Raw genomic sequence first — 18,212 nt, forward strand, 5'->3', positions numbered from 1 at the left:
AAACCGAGTCCCACAGGAAATAAGCAATGTGCCCTAGTGATACTCCTTCCACCTCCCACACAATTAAATGCAGCAAATACACGATATGATTTCCTGTTTGTAAAAGGAGCAAAAACCATTCCCTGAAAAGAAACCCTTGAGAAGAGCTAAGCAACTTATGAAACGGAAGAATATTCTAGTGACTTGCATTTTTAAGTGCCAGACCATATATCATACCACTGGCATCTAATCAGTACAGCGCTGACAGAAATGGACAAATGCATGAGAGCAACGGAAGTCAGAACTGAAATGAAGTTCTCAATCTGAGCTTGGTTATTTTAGGACAAACAGGATAGTTCCATTTAGGGGAAAAGGATGAATTATTAATCAATACTGCTGAAAACGGGCTGGCCATCCAAAAAGGGGAAAAGATAGTCTCCAGTCTTATTCTCAGAATAAAATTTTAGATGATTTAAAGACCTACATCAGTACCTAATTTAATAAGCAACAAAAATCTTACAACGAAGAATCTGGAATTCCAGAAGTCAATGCAGCGACTTATCTAGGCAATGTTGAGGGAATGCCAAACATCCAAAGTCTCTGTCTCTGTCTCTCTGTCTCTGTCTCTGTCTCTCTCCCTGTCTTATTTCTCCAGGGTTCCATAGCTCCCGGAGCAAGCAGGTGCAAGGGTCATTTCCCATACTAGGCAGAACAAGTGGAACCCAGGTGTCCTCTGGGGACTGTCTCATGGGGCTGGTGAGAGGCGAGGTCGGAAGCAGGCAGGGCTCAGGGAAGACTTACATCAGTCCTAGATTCCCCCAAGCACTTTCCCAGGTGATGGAGGTGGGAAGGGAGGGAAGCCATGGACTGTCTCTGAAGTCCCTCCTGCCACTTCTGTCTCTCAAGTCCTGCCTCCCTCCTGCCACTTCATACAAGCCAGCTGGGACTCGAACCTTCTGGGGCAGGAGCCATTTCTCTCACCAGCAGCACTTGCATATATGTCTGAGGTTCAAGTCTGTGGTCCCTAAGCACGCCCTCCTCCAAACACACACACACACACACACACACACACACACACACACACACACACACCCCAATGTAGATCTCACCAAATGTTGCTGGAAATCAATAAGCTTAAATGATCTTCAAAGGAGGCTAAAGCTATATCACACCAATGGAAAAGTTGTGAGACCGGCACAGTTCCACAGCACTGATTTTCAGAAGGTCTTACAGATAAGTATAGTATTGGCATGAAAGACAGACACACGAGTGGACTCCGTCAATGGGAGAGATAGCACAGGGGTCAAGGTGCTTGCCTTGCATTCGGTTAACTCAACACAAATGGCCCACCTAGCCCCCACCGTGCATGTGACTGGCCCCTATTTTGATCCCCGCCACCTCACATGGTTCCCTGAGCATACCAGGAGTGATCCCTGAGCACAGAGGCAGGGGTAAGCCACCAGCACTCTCATGTGTTGCCCTGTAAAAAAAATAAAAAATATATAGTATCACTGTCATCCCATTGTTCGTAGATTTACTTGAGCAGGCACCAGTAACGTCTCTATTATACTCAGCCCTGAGATTTTAGCAGCCTCTCCTTACTTGTCTTTCCCAACAATTGGAGGCTATTTCGGAGTCAGGGGAATGAGACCCATCGTTACTGTTTTTGGCATATCGAATACACCACAGGTAGCTTGCCAGGCTCTGCTGTGCGGGCGGGATACTCTCATAGCTTGCCGGGCTCTTCAAGAGGTATGTATCTATCCATTACTGTATTTTGGATATGAATATGCCATGGGGAGCTTGCCAGGCTCTCCCTTGTGGGCAATAGACTCTCAGTAGCTTGTCAGGTTCTCCAAGAGGGAGAACTAGGCTTCCGGGAGCTTGGTTTTATAGTCTCTAGATGGTGGCCGTTGGTGGGATTACACAGCGCCGGAGGCAGTCTCTGGGTGTAGCCTAGCTACTGGAAAATGAGGGATCTGGGTGGAAGAGGCCCTTCCTGATCTGAGCAGTCTTGGAGATCTCGGCCTCAGGTCCCGCATATCTGGGTTCCTCTGCTGGCTCCCCCATGCGTGAGGCTCGTCCGAATGAAAAAATATATAGTAGTAACAAAAAACATGACAAGATTAATCATACAAAATTAAAAGACAGCACCCATCTAACGCATGCTTATGTGATCATCGAAATGAACCCCCCTTCCAATCTCTGGGGGTTGGCTAAGGATAGGGGAGGACTACAGTGCTGGTGGGGATGGAAATGGTGCCTCCATGTGGGAAAAACCCACCAGTCCTTAAAATGTTAAAGGCCCATTTGGGGCACGGCTCAAGCATTGTGCTGCTAGTTGTAGAGCCCACAGCAGCGAGGGCATTCACCCCCACAAAGATGTCTGTACAAGTGTCCAGGAAGCTGGACTCTAAGAGCTGAGAGCTGGACACGATCCAGATAGCCATTAACATGTGCATGGAGGAGCAAATGGGTGCGCCCATGCAAAGCGGTCATTCCGAGCAGCAAAACATAGCACACTGCTGACGGGCAGCAGCCCGGGATCTCAAAATAACCCCAGAAAGCAAGACTCTGAAAGAGGAGAGGCTGCTCCGGGGGAGGGAAACATACAAACTAGAGTAAGGAATTTTCATAAGGTTCTAGAAATAGCAGATGCAACAGACTTTACAACAAGAAGTATTGCCAGAGACATTATAGCATGATAAAAGGGCTAAATTATCCAGAAGACAGGGGCGATTGAAAGCAAGTATCTCTCTAACACTAAAGTAATACTCTAATTCAAAATGCAGTACCTGCATTGCAAATCATAATGCCCAGAAGGGGAGAGAGAGAGAGAGAAAGACAGAGAGGGAGTGTGTGGGGGGGAGGGGAAGTGCCTGCCATAGAGGCAGGCTGGGGGTAGGGCAGAGGGTTGTCTAGAGGGAACCTGGGGACATTGTTTGTGGGAAATGTACACTGGTGAATAGATGGGTGTTGGAACACTGTATGACTAAAACCCAATCACGAGCAACTTTGTAACTGTGTACCTCACGTGATTCAATTAAAAATTGCATTCCTCAAAAGATGCAGAATCAGAGGTTGGAGAGATAGTCCAGTGTAAGGGGCTTACACCACTTGCTGCCTACCCAGTTTGACCTTTAGCACTGCAAATGGTCCCTGGAGCACTGCCAGGAGTGAGCCATGCCTGCGCAAAGACCCAGGAGTAAAGCCTGTGCAAAGCCTGGTGTGACCTCTAGACAAAAACTAAAACAATGTTACAAAATTAAATGGTGAAATAGACACATTCACAATTATGGTTGCTGATTTTTAGATTACTATAGTTGAAATAATAGGTTGACAGTGCTGTTGGCATAAGGTCTGTTAAAAGTTACTATAATTGTACAAAGTTATAGTTGTACAAAGTTATATAGTTGTACAAAGTTACTATAGTTACTGATTTTTCACCTAAATCTCTCAGCAAGTAATAGAAATATTTACAAATCAGTAGGATTATACATACAGTTCTGCTAACCAATTTGACATAATTGACATAATCTTTTACCCAATGATAACAGAATGGAATATTTTTCTTTTAAAAATTGAAGTGTAACTAAAATGTAACATTTTATTAATTTCAGAATACAACCTAAGGGTACTACATTTGTATATTGATTTTATACATTATTAAAGGATTGCCATAGTTTTAAGTTGTCATCTTATACTATTTTTTTACTATGACAATTTTAAAGAGATATCTTGTTAGCAACTTTCAAATGACATTTGAAATAATTTTCCAATAGGATAGTATTGTTACCACTTCACAATATCCCCAGGGCTGGTTTATTTTATCACTGGGAATTTGATCCTTTTTATCTTCTTCTTACCCATTCTGCTTAGCTCCTATTTCCCTGCTTCTGGTACCCACCAATATAATCTGTACTAACTTGTTTTCTTTATGTTTGGAGCCTGCATGCCAATGAGATCATACAGGGTTTCATCTTTCTCTGGCTTATTAACTTAGCATTGTGCCCTTGAAGGCTATCAAGTTGTCATAGATGACAGGATTTCCCCTTTAGCTGAATCATGTACATGTATGTGTCTTTACACACATAGGTACTACTATATTTTCTTACCTCTCCATTGATGGACATGTATGTATGTATACATGTATGCATCTTTACACACATAGGTACTACTACATTTTCTTACCTCTCCATTGATGGACAATGGGGTTGATCAGGCTATTTCCATCGTGTTCCCACCAATGACACTGAGCGCCCCTCTCCTCATCCCAGTCACACGCAAACTCTCCTGTCTTGCTAACAACAGCCTCTCTAACGGGGCTGAGGTGGGACAGCTGGGTTTGGATGGGAATTTTTTTATTTTTTTGCTTTTTGGGTCACACCTGGCAATGCACAGGGTTTACTCCTGGCTCTGCACTCTGGAACCACCCCTGGCGGTGCTCAGGGGACCATATGGGATGCTGGGAATTGAACCCCGGTCGGCCGCATGCAAGGCAAACGCCCTAACGCCCTACCTGCTGTGCTATTGCTCCAGCCCCTAGATGGGAATTTTTTGATGATTAATGACACTGAATGCCTTTCCACTGACCTGTTGTGCATCTGAATATCTTCTCTGAGAAACTGTCTATGTAGGCCCACTTTAAAATCAGACTGCTGGGGCCGGAGCGATAGTACAGCAGGTAGGGTGTTTGCCTTGCATACGGCCAACCTGGGTTTGATTCCCAGCAACCCATATGGTCCCCCAGCACTGCCAGGAGTAATTCCTGAGTACAGAGCCAGAAGTAACCCCTGAGCATCACTGGGTGTAACCCAAAATAACAACCAAACAATAGCAACAAAATAAACATTGGCCCCTGATTTAAAAAAAAAAATCAGATTGCTGGTTTGGTTTTTAGTTACATAAGTTACTTATATAATTTTTATACTCATCTTGTATCAGCTATGTGATTTGCAAATATTTCTACTCATTCACTGGTTGCCTTTTCATTTTGCTGATTGTTTCCTGGGCTGTGAAGGAGACTTTTAGTTTGATGGAGTCACACTTGTTTATTTTTGCTCTTGTTGCTTTGGCTTTTGGTGCTAAATACAGATAAAAACTCAAACTATCACCAATAACTTTTTTGTCTTGAGGGCCACACCCAGTGGTGCTCAGGGCTAGCTCTGTGCTTAGGAACTACTCCTGGTGGTCCTTGGGGGACCATATGGAAATTTGGGGGTCAAACTCAGGTGGGCCGCTGTGCAAGACAAGTGCCCTACCCACTGTACTATCTCTCTGGCCCCCCACCAATAATTTCTAACCAAGGTCAAGGAGATTACTGCCTGTGCTTTTCCCCGTAAGAATTTTATAGTTTCAAGTCTCACTTCTAGTCTCCAATTTATTTGGGTTAGTGTTTGTACTGTGAAGACAGTGATGCAGGTCATTCTTTTGCATGTGATTGCTTGTTTCCCCCGAACTATTTGTTGAAGAGATTGTCCTCTCCACATTGGATATTCTTTCCACATCATCTATTCTTGAAAATTAATGGACTATATGTGTGTGGATTGATTTTTGGACTCACTGTTTATCTAAGTGTCCATTTGCTACCCCAATGCCTTTCTCTTTATTCTTGTTGCTTGTATTATTGTTTGAAATCAGGGAGTGTGATACTTCTAGCTTTGTTCTTCTTTTCCAAGATTTCCTTGGTTTTGGGGAATTTTCTTTGGCTATACAAAAAAATTAAGAATGTTTGTTTGATTTCTGTAAAATCTGCAGTTGAAATTTTGTTAAGGATTGTGTAGAATCTATAAATTACTTTAGGTAGAATGGACATTTAAGCAAGATTAATACTTTAGGGCTGGAGCAATAGCACAGCGGGTAGGGCGTTTGCCTTGCACGCGGCCGACCCGGGTTCGATTCCCAGCATCCCAAATGGTCCCCTGAGCACCGCCAGGGAGTGATTCCTGAGTGCAGAGTCAGGAGTAACCCCTGTGCACCGCCAGGTGTGACCCCAAAAAAAGCAAAAAAAAAAGATTAATACTTTAAATCCATTAGCATGACTATTTTTCTTATTTGGTTATATTTATTTATTATATATTTATCACAAAATATACTAGTGGTGACTTCCTCAGTTTCTTCCTTATAATTTTCAATATAGGGCTTTCAACTCCTTGGCTGATTGTTTACAAGTATTTTATTCTTTTGTAGTACAGTTGTAAGTGGGTTAATTTTCTTAATTTTTTAATAATTTACTTATTAGGATATACAAATACAACAGAATTTTGTGTATTGGTGTTTGATCCTGATGTTGCTGAATTTATTGATTAATTTTAACATTTTTGGTGGAGTTTCCAGGATTTTATATATATCATGCTCTCTGCAATAGTAGCAATTTTTGTTTGTTTGTTTGTTTGTTTTTTGCTTTTTGGGTCACACCCAGTGATGCTCAGGGGCCACTCCTGCACTCCTAGCTCTGCACTCAGTAATCACTCCTAGCGGTGCCTGGGAGACCATATGGGATGCCAGGGATCGAACCTGGGCCGGCTGCATGCAAGGCAAATGCCCTACCCACTGTGCTATCGCTCCAGCCCCAATAGTAGCAGTTTTACTTCTTCCTTTCCAGTTCAAATACTCTTTCTTTTAATTGCTTAATTTTCTGGCTAGGACTTCCAAGATTACATTAAATAAAAGTGCTAATAGTGGACATTTTTGTTCTGCTCTTGACTGTAAACTATATGTTTGCTCTTGACATTTACTATACAGTACAGAATCAGCCATGGTTTTGTCATATCAACCTTTCCTATACTATTTACCTATTTTGCTGAGTTTTTTTGTCTAGATATTGAATTTTGTCAAGTGCTTCTTTTTGGCATCTATTGAGATGTTTGTATGATTTTATTTTGTTCCTGGTTTTCTCCTTCTGGAATTATACTTGTAGTTGAGGCACAAACATTTTGTTTTATCTTTTGGGTTTTTGGAGTCACATCCAGCAGTGCTCGGGGCTTCTTGTGGAAGGACTTGGGGGAACCCTGTAGGGTTCTGGGAGTCGAACCTGGGCCGACTGCATGCACGTCTGTGGTGTCTCCCAGGCCCTCTAGGCGTGAACATCTTGGCTGCAACACTGGCTTGGACTCTGCAGCCTCCCACAAGCTTGCCCGAGACCACACTCATGACCTGGTGTGCAAACATCCTTTGTTGTGGCACTTGCCAGGGGTCACACCATTTCGTGGTACTCGTTCACACTCCTGTCTGCAGGATGTCCAGGGACAACTGTGGTGCTGGGGGATCACTGATGGCAACACAGCCGGTGTCAAGAAGCAGAGTTACCAGGGTCACGGTGAGCGCCTGTGGCTACACCAGGGTTTGTCCATGTGCTTGCAAGGGCTGCCTGGTTTATTACCCTTCATTCTGATCATGTGTTCTATCCTATCATACCTACTGATCCGTGGATATTCAACCGTACCTGCTCCATGGAATAAATCCCACCTGATCACAGCATACAATTCTTTTAATGTACGCTAAATTCAGTTTGCTAATATTTTGTTGGGTGTATTGCATCCATGCGCATCGTTACACTGGCTTATTTTTTCCTTCTGTGTTTGTTTTTTTCTTAGTTTTTTTTCCCTTTGATCTTCTTTCTCCTCCTCCTCTAGCCAGCAGATGCTCAGAGCCAGCATCATTAGGGAAGGCTCCCTCTCCCTCAGACGCAGCTCCCCATGCGTGATTAGGAATGATCACAAGTGTAGGTAAGTAACTGCATCTTCACAGCAATACTCCAGAGTCTGTAAAAACGGTGTTTCTCCCCTGGCGAACTCTCTGTCCTCATAGCCCCTTCACCAGGACACCAATCTTACTGGGCCAGGGGCCTGCCCAGGGCCAGCGCACTTTGCAGCTGCAGCAACCCTATTTCCAAGCTAGGACATGTTCTGAGGTCGTGGGACTTGGATTCAACATGACTCTTTTCTCCTACCTGCATCCAAGCCTTGAGCAAGTCTTGCTGTTCCTAGAGCCCTGCGTTCGCTGATGCTCCATCCCTGGTCTCAGAGCAGTCACATCTGCACTCCCACAGCTGCAAGATGCTCCCGGCCCGGGCGTGTCTGCATGTACCGGGTCTGCCCTCTGCGTGGGAACCGGAGGTCTTGGCTTGCCTCCCGTTCCAAGCCAGGCTCGACCATGCAGCTGGCGTGGGACATTGAGGCGTGGAAGGGAAGCGAATCCTCAGCACCTCTCCAGTCAAGTCGAACTCAGAGCCTTGAGTCCCTACTCAAGGAAGCCCCCTGCTGGACAGGTATGATGTGTCCCTTGAGCTGGAGCTACAGGACCAAAGCAGCGGGGGAGGGTTGGGAGGGCTGTTCCAGGGGCTGTCCACTCAGGGCCCTATTCTAACCTTGCAGGCAGAACTGAAGGACTCAGACCCGACAGCGGCTCTAAACTCCACCTGCCCTGGCGAGACGCACTCAGGACCTGCTCCAAATTCCCCCGCAGAGCCAACAGGTTCTGGCATCTAGGGCTGCTTCCCGCCCCTCCCCCACCCCTTCCCTCTCTCTCCTCTCACTGAGCGATCAGTGGCCGGTCCCCAGGAAGGCCTCGTCGGTACTTGCGGATGGGGACCGAGCGAGAGAAACGCTCCCGCAGCCCGCTCCTGCACGCACCAGTCGTGCACGCATCTTGCATTCTCGCCCCGCTGTGATGCTCAGCCCCGGCTCTCCCGTGTTCGTCTTCCCTTTCCCCTGGGACCCTCACATTGCATCTGGATATATATGTGTGTGTATATATATATACGCACATATATACATACATATCCATATATATACCCACAACCGCGGTGGCTGTGCCGCCCCCCCGCCCGCCGCCGCCTCCATCCAAGACCTAGGAGGGCCCCAGCTTCAGGTTACATAAACCCGGGCGCCCCCAAACCGCGCGAGCGCCTCCCCTGGGGCAGGGACGGACTCATTCCCAGGACCCTCGTCCTTGGGGACGCGCCGGGAGCACCTCGGACCTAACGAAAGGCAGGGGTCTCTCGCAAGGAGACCCCCCCTTTCCCCGCCCCCGCAGTCTCGCGGAGCGGGCAGGGGTCCCAGTGCGCACGCTCCAGCCCCGCGGAGCCCCGGCGGGCGTCAGCAGAACCGCTCCGGGCGGGGCCGCGGGCGAGGGCGGGGCGGGGCCCCTGACTGGCAGGAAGAAGACCAATCGGAGGCCCGGGACGGGAGCGGGGCGGGACCGAGGGCGGGCGGAGGCGGGGCGAGCGAGCACCACCTCCCCTGACTAGCAGAAGGCCAAGCCAATGGGCGGCCCAGGCCGGGTGGGGGGCGGGGCCGGGCAGGGCCGGGCGCCGGGCGGCCGCGGGAGCTGCAGCGGGGAGCGTGCGGCACGCGCGGACCGGCCGCCCCGACCGCCGCCCCTAGGAGCCGCGCGCGTCCGCCCGTCGCCGCCCCCACTTGCTTCTTAAGGATTTCATCATTATTATTATTTTTCTTTTGGCACGCTTACGTTTTCTGTTCCGTTTCGTCCTTTTCCCGGCGGGGGCGGCGGCTGCGCGAGCTCGGGGCGGGGAGGGGGCGGCCGGAGGATGCGGCGCGGGGCTGCAGCCCGGCTCGGGCCTGCGCGCCGAGCAGGTGGGTCCAGGTGCGCCGGCGGGTCTGGGGGTGGGTGCGGGGCGGGAGGTGCGTGGGGACCAGCGATCGATGGGCCGACCCTGCGCCGGGGGACGCGGTGACCGGTGCCGCCCCGCCCCGCCTTCCCCCTCCTCCAGGCTCCGCACCCTCATCGGACCCCGGCCCAGCCTCGCACTCACGTCCGGGGGGGGGGGCCCGTCCCGCCCCGTCTCCCCAGCCGCGCCCCGCAGCCCCTGCCTCTGCGGCGTCTCCCCCCGCACGCCCTCGGCGGTGTCACCCGCGCCCCCATCCTCTCCCCATTCCGCCCCCACGTCCAGAGGGGGAGGGGGCGCGCCGGGCGCCGCCCGGGAGTGGCGCGGGGGGCGTGGCCGCGCGGTTCTCCCGGGGTCCAGCCCGCCGGCTAGTTGAGGGAGGCTGGCTCGCGGCCGCGGTGGCACTGAGGATGGGCACCCGCGCGCGGCGGCCGGGGGTGGCGGCTGGGCGAGGCCGCCGGGCCCGCACCCCCGCCCCGCGCACGGCACACGCTGCGGCGGCCTCGGCCGCGCACAGCCCCCGCTGCTCCGCCCAGGTGGGCGCCGCCTGGGAGGGAGACGTGGGGAGCAGGGCTGGGGGGCCGCGTCGGCGCCACGCCCGCCCGCTCCCGCTGGCCACCGCCGGGGCAGCCCCGGGCGCGCTGTGGCCTTCGAAGCACCTCGCGCCCCGCACGCAGCCGGGTGGCGCTGCCGGCAGGGCCACCCCCACGCCTACCTCCGGGCGCGGGCGCGGCGCCCTGACCTGTCCTTGGCCTTTCTCCTGGCCCGAGCCGGCCCCTCGGCTAGCGCTTTCAGCACCTGGCCAGCGCCTCCCTAGGCCGGCCTGAGCGGGTCCGCATGGGAGCGGAGGGGGTGCGGGGCGGGGTGGGGGGCGGCCGCGCCTTGATTTCAGGATTTGAGTGGCAGAACCCCGCGGCCTGTGTGTCCACGGAGCCTGGTGGGACAGAGGGGCAGGACTGAGACGTGGTGAGGGCGCCTGCCGGGGGGGGGGGGGGGGACGCTCTCCCTCCCAGCGCGGGAACGAGCTTCCTTCTGTATCGCTTTGGGAGCCTTAGGGACCCCCACGGCAGCTTTCGTCGGTGAGGCCCCCCAGCATGTGAGGGGTCCAGTGCGTCTTCTAAATGGCCCTCCCCTGGCATCTCTGCACAGGGCGCTGGGGGTCCTCCCCCACCCCACCCCAAGTACAGATGAGCTCCCTGCCAGTCTCCTCCTCACCCACCCCTGGGGCTCCTTGCCCGGCCACCAGCTTCTCCAAGAGTGTTCCCTCCCTGCCCCTATCCCCCACCAGCCCCCAGCCACGCAGCGCCTCCTCCCTGCTGCCCCCACGAGCCATGACTCTGAACTGCCTCCTCCCTCCTCTCCGTGCCAGGCCCGGCGGCGCCCTTTGGGGGGGGGGGGCGGCGCAGGGCTCGGGCCTATGCAGAGGGTGGGTGTGGGCGTTATTAAGCGGGCAGACCTTGCCCACGGCAGCTAGGGACAGAGTGAGGTCTGCGGCCCAGGCGTGCCTTGGGGGGTCGTGGGGTCGGGGCAGGTGGTGGTGCTGGCAGAGAGGAGAGAGTGAGACCCGGTCCTGGGTATCAGGCCCCCCGGGGAGGATGCCTGCCTGGGGCGGTGTCAGCGACTCCTGTCTCCCTCCAGGGGACAGTAGCTTCCTCCAGGCTGGCCCCTCAGCCCGACGGTCAGAGGCCCCAGTCCCTCCCCGCTGCGGCTGGGCAGGTGCCCTCTTGCTGGGCTTGCTGACTGGCGCCTGGGGGGCCGTGCAGCCAACAGCGCCCCTGGGCTCCAAGCTGGCCGTGTCCTTTACTCTGGGCTGTTGATGGGTCTCCGGGTCTCGGCTGGGTGGGGCCAGCGATGTGGCCCCGGGGCCGGGAGGCACTTAGTTCCTGGGTGGGACCGTGAGGGGGTGCGTGGTGATGTCAAAGCAGGTCCCGTTGGTCATCAAGCTAAGTGGTCAGACTGAGGGGCCTTGTGAGGTGGGGAGAGGGTGACCATGGGGCTGACCCATGTGGGTGGGGAGTGGGTGACCCGGGGCCTCTTGCTCCCGGGCCTGCTCCAAGGGCTATAGTGATGTCCACCCCCTTCTTGGGAAACCCTCCGTGGAAACATCCCAGCGTGCAGGGAGGTGAGTCTCCCGGGGAAGGAGCGGGCCGGGCGGGCAGCCCTGAGCAGGCCACGGGGACCCCATGAGTCGGGTTCCTCTCGGGCGGTGTTCCCGGGGGAGATCGCGTGCGGGGCTGGACACCCCTCTGCCAGCGGCCCCTCCGGGTGAGGGTGCGTGAGGCTGTGAGAGGCCAAGGCGGCGGCCGTGAGCCCCCCGTGGGGGCTGCAGGTCCCTGGCCTTTGCGGGGCTGCTGGGCTGTTCTGCGATGTCAGGGGGACCCTGGGCGTGGCTGGTCTGCGTGTCTCCAGCCCCGCATCGCATGCTGCAGCGTGTCTGCTGCCCTTTCCCAGGCCAGCCAGGAGCCCAGGGCGGGGAAGGGCAGGGCCAGGGACAAGAAGGGGGCGGGTCCTGGGGATGAACCCCTGGGAGGGGGACAGGCCAAGGGGTTTGGAGGGGGCGCTATGAAGGAAAGTGACGCGGGGTTCAGAACCAACGGCCAGCCGCCCCGTGGTGGGGGCGCTGTCCCGAGCACAGGCCTTTGTGTGCTGACCTTCAACCCTGAGCGGGGCCGGAGTCCCCACTGGGCGGGAGATGAACGCCGGCTCCTGGAAGCAAACCAGTCACCATTTGCTCGACTCTGACCACGTGCCAGGAAGCTGCAGCCTGTCTGTCACCGCCTGGGTTTGTTGTTGTTTTTTTTTTGTCAATAAAGTTTTATTGGCGCACTGCCACGCCCACTTGCTTGCATCCTGCCGGGGGCTGCTTCTGTGCCTGGTGGCAGGGCGGGGCTGCTGCTGCCACCACCTGTGAACCCGGAAACTTCCCCGGGGGGGCCCGTCCCAGGGGTTGGCTGTTCTCCGTCTGTGCTGCCCTGATTTGAATCCACGGGATCCTGGACACAGTGCAGAGGCGTGGCCTCTGCCCCCCTGCCCCGACGGGCGCGGAAGTGGGGAGCAGGCACTGGGATGCAGGAATCCCAGTGGGATGCACCGTGTTCTGTGCCCCACTCTCCAGGCGACAGACTTGAGTAATTTTTATTTTCCTCTCATTGAATAGCATCCTGGTATATGTGATGTGTCTATCACACATATGTACACACACATACATGTGACTGTGTGGGCAGTCTCCTGTCCTTGTTGAGCTGTTCGTGCGTGTGTTTTCTGGGTGTGGCCCCTGCACTGTCTGCCCTAGAGCCCTTGCCCGTGGGCCACCCTCGGTGGAGCTGGGGTCCTCTCTGCTCAGTGCTCGAGGATCACCTCTTGGTGCGGGTGTTGAGCGTGCTCAGCCCGTTGAGCTGCACCCCCAGCTCTCTCTTCACCCCCTGCATGCCATGAGGGGCGGGGCCCAGGAGAAAGCTACCCTGGAACCTCATTTAGTTGAGAGGGCAGCCTGGACGCCAGTGCCAGCACTGCAGACGAGGGCCCGCAGCACTTGGACCCTGCGCCACTCCCGGCCCCGGGTGTGCCCTGCAGCCCCCCACCAGACCTCCGAGGACCAGTGCCAGCACGCGGCTGCCCCCTCGTGTGCGTGCCTGTGTGTGCCGGGGTGCCCGCTCGGCCTGCGCCCTCACCTGTTCCGGGGTGCTGGGCTGGCCGCTGGCCTCTTCCTTGGGGACGAGGGCGTCCTGTGGGGGTGAGGACGGCGGGGGTGGCCGCCAGCCGCCTCCTGGCGTGTTGGCCTCGTCCTGCTGCCGCGGAGGCTGGAGTCTCGTGGGGTTTCGTTCCCCCGGGTCAGGCCTCACTCCTCCACTCACTCCTTATTGCGGCGGAACTGCTATCACAGACGTGCGCCATGTCAAAGCACGGACTGTCCAGTGGCATTTAGTGCGTCCCGTGAGGGCAGGGGGCATTTCTGCCTCATCCGAAACGTTTTCCTCACCCCCTGAGGAGCCCCCGTACCTGTGAAGCAGCCGCCCTGGTGGGAGGGAGCCCGCGGGAACGGCTGCTGCGGCCCCGCCTCTGCCCCTCGCGATGCGCAGTCAGCACTCCCTGTCCGTGTGGCCCACACCCAGACAAGGGGGGCGTTCCCGCTGTTTCCCCCGTTGGGCGGCTGCGAGTCGTGTCCGAGGGGGTGCTTAGCGCAGACCCGGGCCTACCCCAGCCTGATTCTGTGCTCTGGGGCTTGGCTCCCTCCCCTGCCCCCGAGAGGGAAGCAGGCCGTATGGGGTGCATGGGGGCAACACATTCCAGGCCATCCCGCCAGGGGCCCCGCGCCTGGAGTTTGACACGCTTTGGGCCTCTGCGGGAGCTTGGCCACCTCCTGGTGTCCCGAGCCTGAGCGTGGGAACGGCGGAGGGGGGCAGGAGGGGGGTGGAGTGGGGTGAGTGTCCTGGGGCAGGAGGGGGGCGGAGTGGGTGAGTGTTCTGGGCGGCCACTGGCACCGTGCATGGAGCCGGGCTGCCTCCGCTTGGCTCCTGGAACAGGCCGGTCCCTCTCTCCGCTCCTTCGTGTTGGCTGCAGCCCATGTGCCCTCCGCTGCCCTCTTCCTCCCGGGCTCTCCCGGAATGCCCTTTCCCAGGGTGCCCGTCCCCTCGCGGTCCTGCCCCTCTGCCCTGGCCTGGCTTTGTTCTCAGCCTGAGCGCCCGTGAGCTGGCCCCGCACACGGCTTCTTCATCGGTCACCACCCTTCCCCAGCGTCACTTCTGTGTCCACCTCGGGGCAGAGGACTACTGTGTCCCTTTGGGGCTTGTGGTGACTGTCAGGCGTCGCCTGCAAGGTGGGGCCGAGGGGGGCCAGGCGATGGGCATCCAGGGTGGACGCTGCTGAGGGTGGAGTTGTACCTGCAGCCTCAGGGGACCTAGAAGGTCACTGCATGGGGCCACTGAACACAGAGTCTGGCCCCTCTGAGTGGACAGGGGCCATGCAGGAAACCTGTACGCTGGGTTTCAGAGGTGTCCAGTGAAGAGGAGGGCAGAAGATGTTGGTGATAATTTTAACATCGATTCCACATTGAAATGATACTCGGGTCTCACCAAATACATTATTGCAAAGATGGGCCGGAGCGAGAGTGCCTCGGAGAGGGTGTTCGCCCTGCATGCGCTGACCAGATGCTCCCTGGCACCCTGCAGGGTCCCCGAGCCCCCCAGGGTGTCCCTGAGGGCAGAGCCAGGAGTAGGCTGTGGGTTTAGCCCCCCAGAGGAAACCACCCTGTGGCCTGCCTGATCTCCATTCTCATTAACAGGGTAACAAGGAGCCCCCGGTCGCCTGGGCTCGCGGCGGGCTGTCCAGGGGCGCTGCTGGACCTCCCCTGTCTGGTGGGAGGCTCTCGCCGGCGGTTTGCATCCCCTTTAGTTTCCGCAAACAGCAGCGGGTTGCAGGACGATGTCGGAGTTTGTGTGCAGGCGCCGTGAGCCCCTGGAGGGAACCGGCCCCCGGAAGACCTGATGTGACGGGGCCCTGCCCAGACGGGGCTTGGGGTTGGACCCGGCCACTGTGGGCAGGGGTGAGGAGGAACACGCGGGCCGCTCCACTGCCCATTCGCTCACTGGCTACAATCACTCTGGCCCGCTGGCCCTGGTCACTCTCTCTGGCCTGCTGGCCATGGTCACTCTCTCTGGCCCGCTGACCATGGTCACAGTCTCTGGCCCTGGTCACAGTCTCTGGCCCCCTGGCCCTGGTCACTCTCTCTGGCCTGCTGGCCATGGTCACTCTCTCTGGTCCCCTGGCCCTGGTCACTCTCTCTGGCCCCCTGGCCCTGGTCACTCTCTCTGGCACACTGGCCCTGGTCACTCTCTCTGGCCTGCTGGCCATGGTCACTCTGGCCCGCTGACCATGGTCACAGTCTCTGGCCCTGGTCACAGTCTCTGGCCCCCTGGCCCTGGTCACTCTCTCTGGCCTGCTGGCCATGGTCACTCTCTCTGGTCCCCTGGCCCTGGTCACTCTCTCTGGCCCCCTGGCCCTGGTCACTCTCTCTGGCACACTGGCCCTGGTCACTCTCTCTGGCCTGCTGGCCATGGTCACTCTCTCTGGCCCGCTGACCATGGTCACAGTCTCTGGCCCTGGTCACAGTCTCTGGCCCCCTGGCCCTGGTCACTCTCTCTGGCCTGCTGGCCATGGTCACTCTCTCTGGCCTGCTGGCCATGGTCACTCTCTCTGGCCTGCTGGCCCTGGTCACTCTCTCTGGCACACTGGCCATGGTCACTCTCTCTGGCCTGCTGGCCATGTTCACTCTCTCTGGCCCGCTGACCATGGTCACAGTCTCTGGCCCTGGTCACAGTCTCTGGCCCCCTGGCCCTGGTCACTCTCTCTGGCCTGCTGGCCATGGTCACTCTCTCTGGTCCCCTGGCCCTGGTCACTCTCTCTGGCCCCCTGGCCCTGGTCACTCTCTCTGGCACACTGGCCATGGTCACTCTCTCTGGCCCGCTGTCCGTGGTCACTTTTTGGCCCGCTGACCATGGTCACAGTCTCTGGCCCTGGTCACTCTCTCTGGCCCGCTGGCTGTGGTCATTTGCTCTCTGGCTCACTCTGTGCTGTGCGGAGGGGACCAGATGTGAACCTCCATCCATCCTGTGGCCTTGGACGCGGCCAAGCTTTGGAGTGGCCGAGAGCACTGGCCACTCTCCTGTGTCCACTCCAAGCAGTGCTCTAGAGCCTCTTGTTTGTTTTAGGGCCACAGCCAGCGGTGCTTACAGACACACAGACAGGGATCACGCCTGTCTGTGTGGGGGTGACTGTATGTAGTGCGGGCCCTGGAACCGGGGGTGGGCTGTGCCCCAGGCGGGTGGTCGCCTCCCCTCTGCGGGACCCTGTCCTGCCCCAGGTGGGTGGGTGCCTCCCCTCTGCGGGACCCCGTCCTGCCCAGGCGGGTGGGCTCCTCCTCTCTGCGGGACCCGTCCTGCCCCAGGACGTCCTGGTTCTCTCCGTGTCCACAGGGGCTTGCATGCTCTGTGCAGACCTGCTGCTTCCCGCAGTGGGCGTGGATACCCTAGGCAGCTCTGACTGGACGCACATGGGGCCTCCTGCTTGGCATCTGCTGGGGGTGCCGGACCCCATGTCCACTGGGAATGTGGATGAAGCCCCCCTCTGCTTGCCCCCACACCAGTCTGCTCCGCGTGGATCCTCGGGGGTGCTGTGCCAGCCTGGCTGGGACCAACCGCCGCACCCTTGGTCTCCTGTGCCTCACACGGGCCTGCCTGCCCTGCCCTGGTGATCCTAGGGACAGACCCGCTCCCTGGAGGGCGCCCCCTCGGCTGGGCGGACAGGCCCTGCCGGAACCTGCCAGATCCTTCTGAGGAGCCAGCCTCCCAGGCCAGCCTTCCGGAATCAGAGACGTCCCGCCCCCTCGCAGCCCCCTCCCGCCTGTGAAATCCCGCAGCTTCCCCCAGACCTGGATGCACAGCCCCTCCGCCCGGTACAGAGCTGTGCGCTTTGCCGCTGCCCTGTCCAGCACGTGCAGCCTCGGGGCCGAGGGAGACAGGCCTCGCTGCTGGTGGCATGGCGACAGGCCTCTGCCCGACCCCTGCTCGTGGCTGTCTCCTAGGCTGGAGCCGCCTGATAGCCTCGGCCTGTCTCCCAGAATGTCACTGTGCTTCAGACCGTCTTTCCTCCGCACCCTGATGCCTCACCCTAGGTGCAGGCGGGGTCAGGCGCGGCCCAGACGCCGATGTCCCTAACGCCTGGCTCTCCCACGGGATGGAGGGCCGCGGAGTGAGAGCGCACTGTCGGGGTCACACTGGGACCCTAGCCTGGCTCCCTGGCCTCTGTCGCTCACGGCCTTCAGGCCCAGGGACTTCTCATGCCCGCCCTGGCCGGGTGCTGCCTGCCCCCGCACCCGGCTAGACACTTGTCGTTGTTCCATGGGGTCTGCGCTGCCCTTCAAGGCTCCAGTGCAACCTGTGGCGGTCAGCTCGAACGGCCAGCTCAGCCGCCGTGGAAAGGGCCCGCGTGATTTCCGCCGCTCAGTGGGAGACGGTGAGGCCGGTGAGTGTCACGGTCCCTTTTCGGGAACTGTGCCACCCTGCCGGGCCACTGCCGTCGAGAGACGGCTGCTTGTCCCATTGGTGGCCTGCGGGACAATGTCCCTTTCTCTGAGGCCGCCTCCTGGTCCGTGCTCTGGAAACACTTCCTCTTGGCACCTCCTTGGGCAGGGCAGCTGCGTAAGGAGCTCCTGCAGCCAAGATACGACTGTTTCTGCACAAGTCTTGGCGCCTTCCAGGATCAGGGCTGGATGAGGTTCTTTTTTTGCCAGAATTTTAATTTTATTTTTTAAAAAGGTATTTGGGCCACACCCAGCACTGCTTGAGGCTGACTCCTGGCTCTGCACTTGGGGATCACTCCTGGCAGGGCTCGGGGGTCCTGTGGGGTCTGGGGGTGGCACCCAGGTCGGCTGCATGCAAGGCAAGTGCCCCCCACCCCCCTGTGCGGTGGTCATCTGGAACATGGGCCTGTATGCTTCTGCCTGGTCATATATGTTTACTTGGACTGTCTCTGTCCGTGAGGTGAGGCCGGGCTTTTCTGCAGGGCCAGCTAAGAGTGACCGCAGGCCACTTCAGAGTCTAGACACTGA

The 18,212-nt window shown here is 57.0% G+C and overlaps 1 protein-coding gene across 5 annotated transcripts in view; it reads left to right on the forward strand.

Annotated features, from left to right (window-relative positions):
* Positions 1-9,272: 9,272 nt before the first annotated feature.
* The window catches only part of LOC101537407 (janus kinase and microtubule-interacting protein 1), a 113,050-nt gene continuing 104,110 nt past the window's right edge, over positions 9,273-18,212 (forward strand). For 3 of the 5 annotated variants that reach the window (XM_055138357.1, XM_055138356.1, XM_055138359.1), the window contains exon 1: positions 9,273-9,575. The gene's annotated coding sequence lies outside the window, so the exon portion shown is untranslated. Of the gene's footprint in view, positions 9,586-18,212 lie in introns of all 5 variants that reach the window. The other 2 variants (XM_055138358.1, XM_055138360.1) reach the window with 2 other exon arrangements.

The sequence above is a fragment of the Sorex araneus genome, chromosome 5, assembly GCF_027595985.1.
Source record: "Sorex araneus isolate mSorAra2 chromosome 5, mSorAra2.pri, whole genome shotgun sequence".
Taxonomy (NCBI): Eukaryota; Metazoa; Chordata; class Mammalia; order Eulipotyphla; family Soricidae; genus Sorex; species Sorex araneus.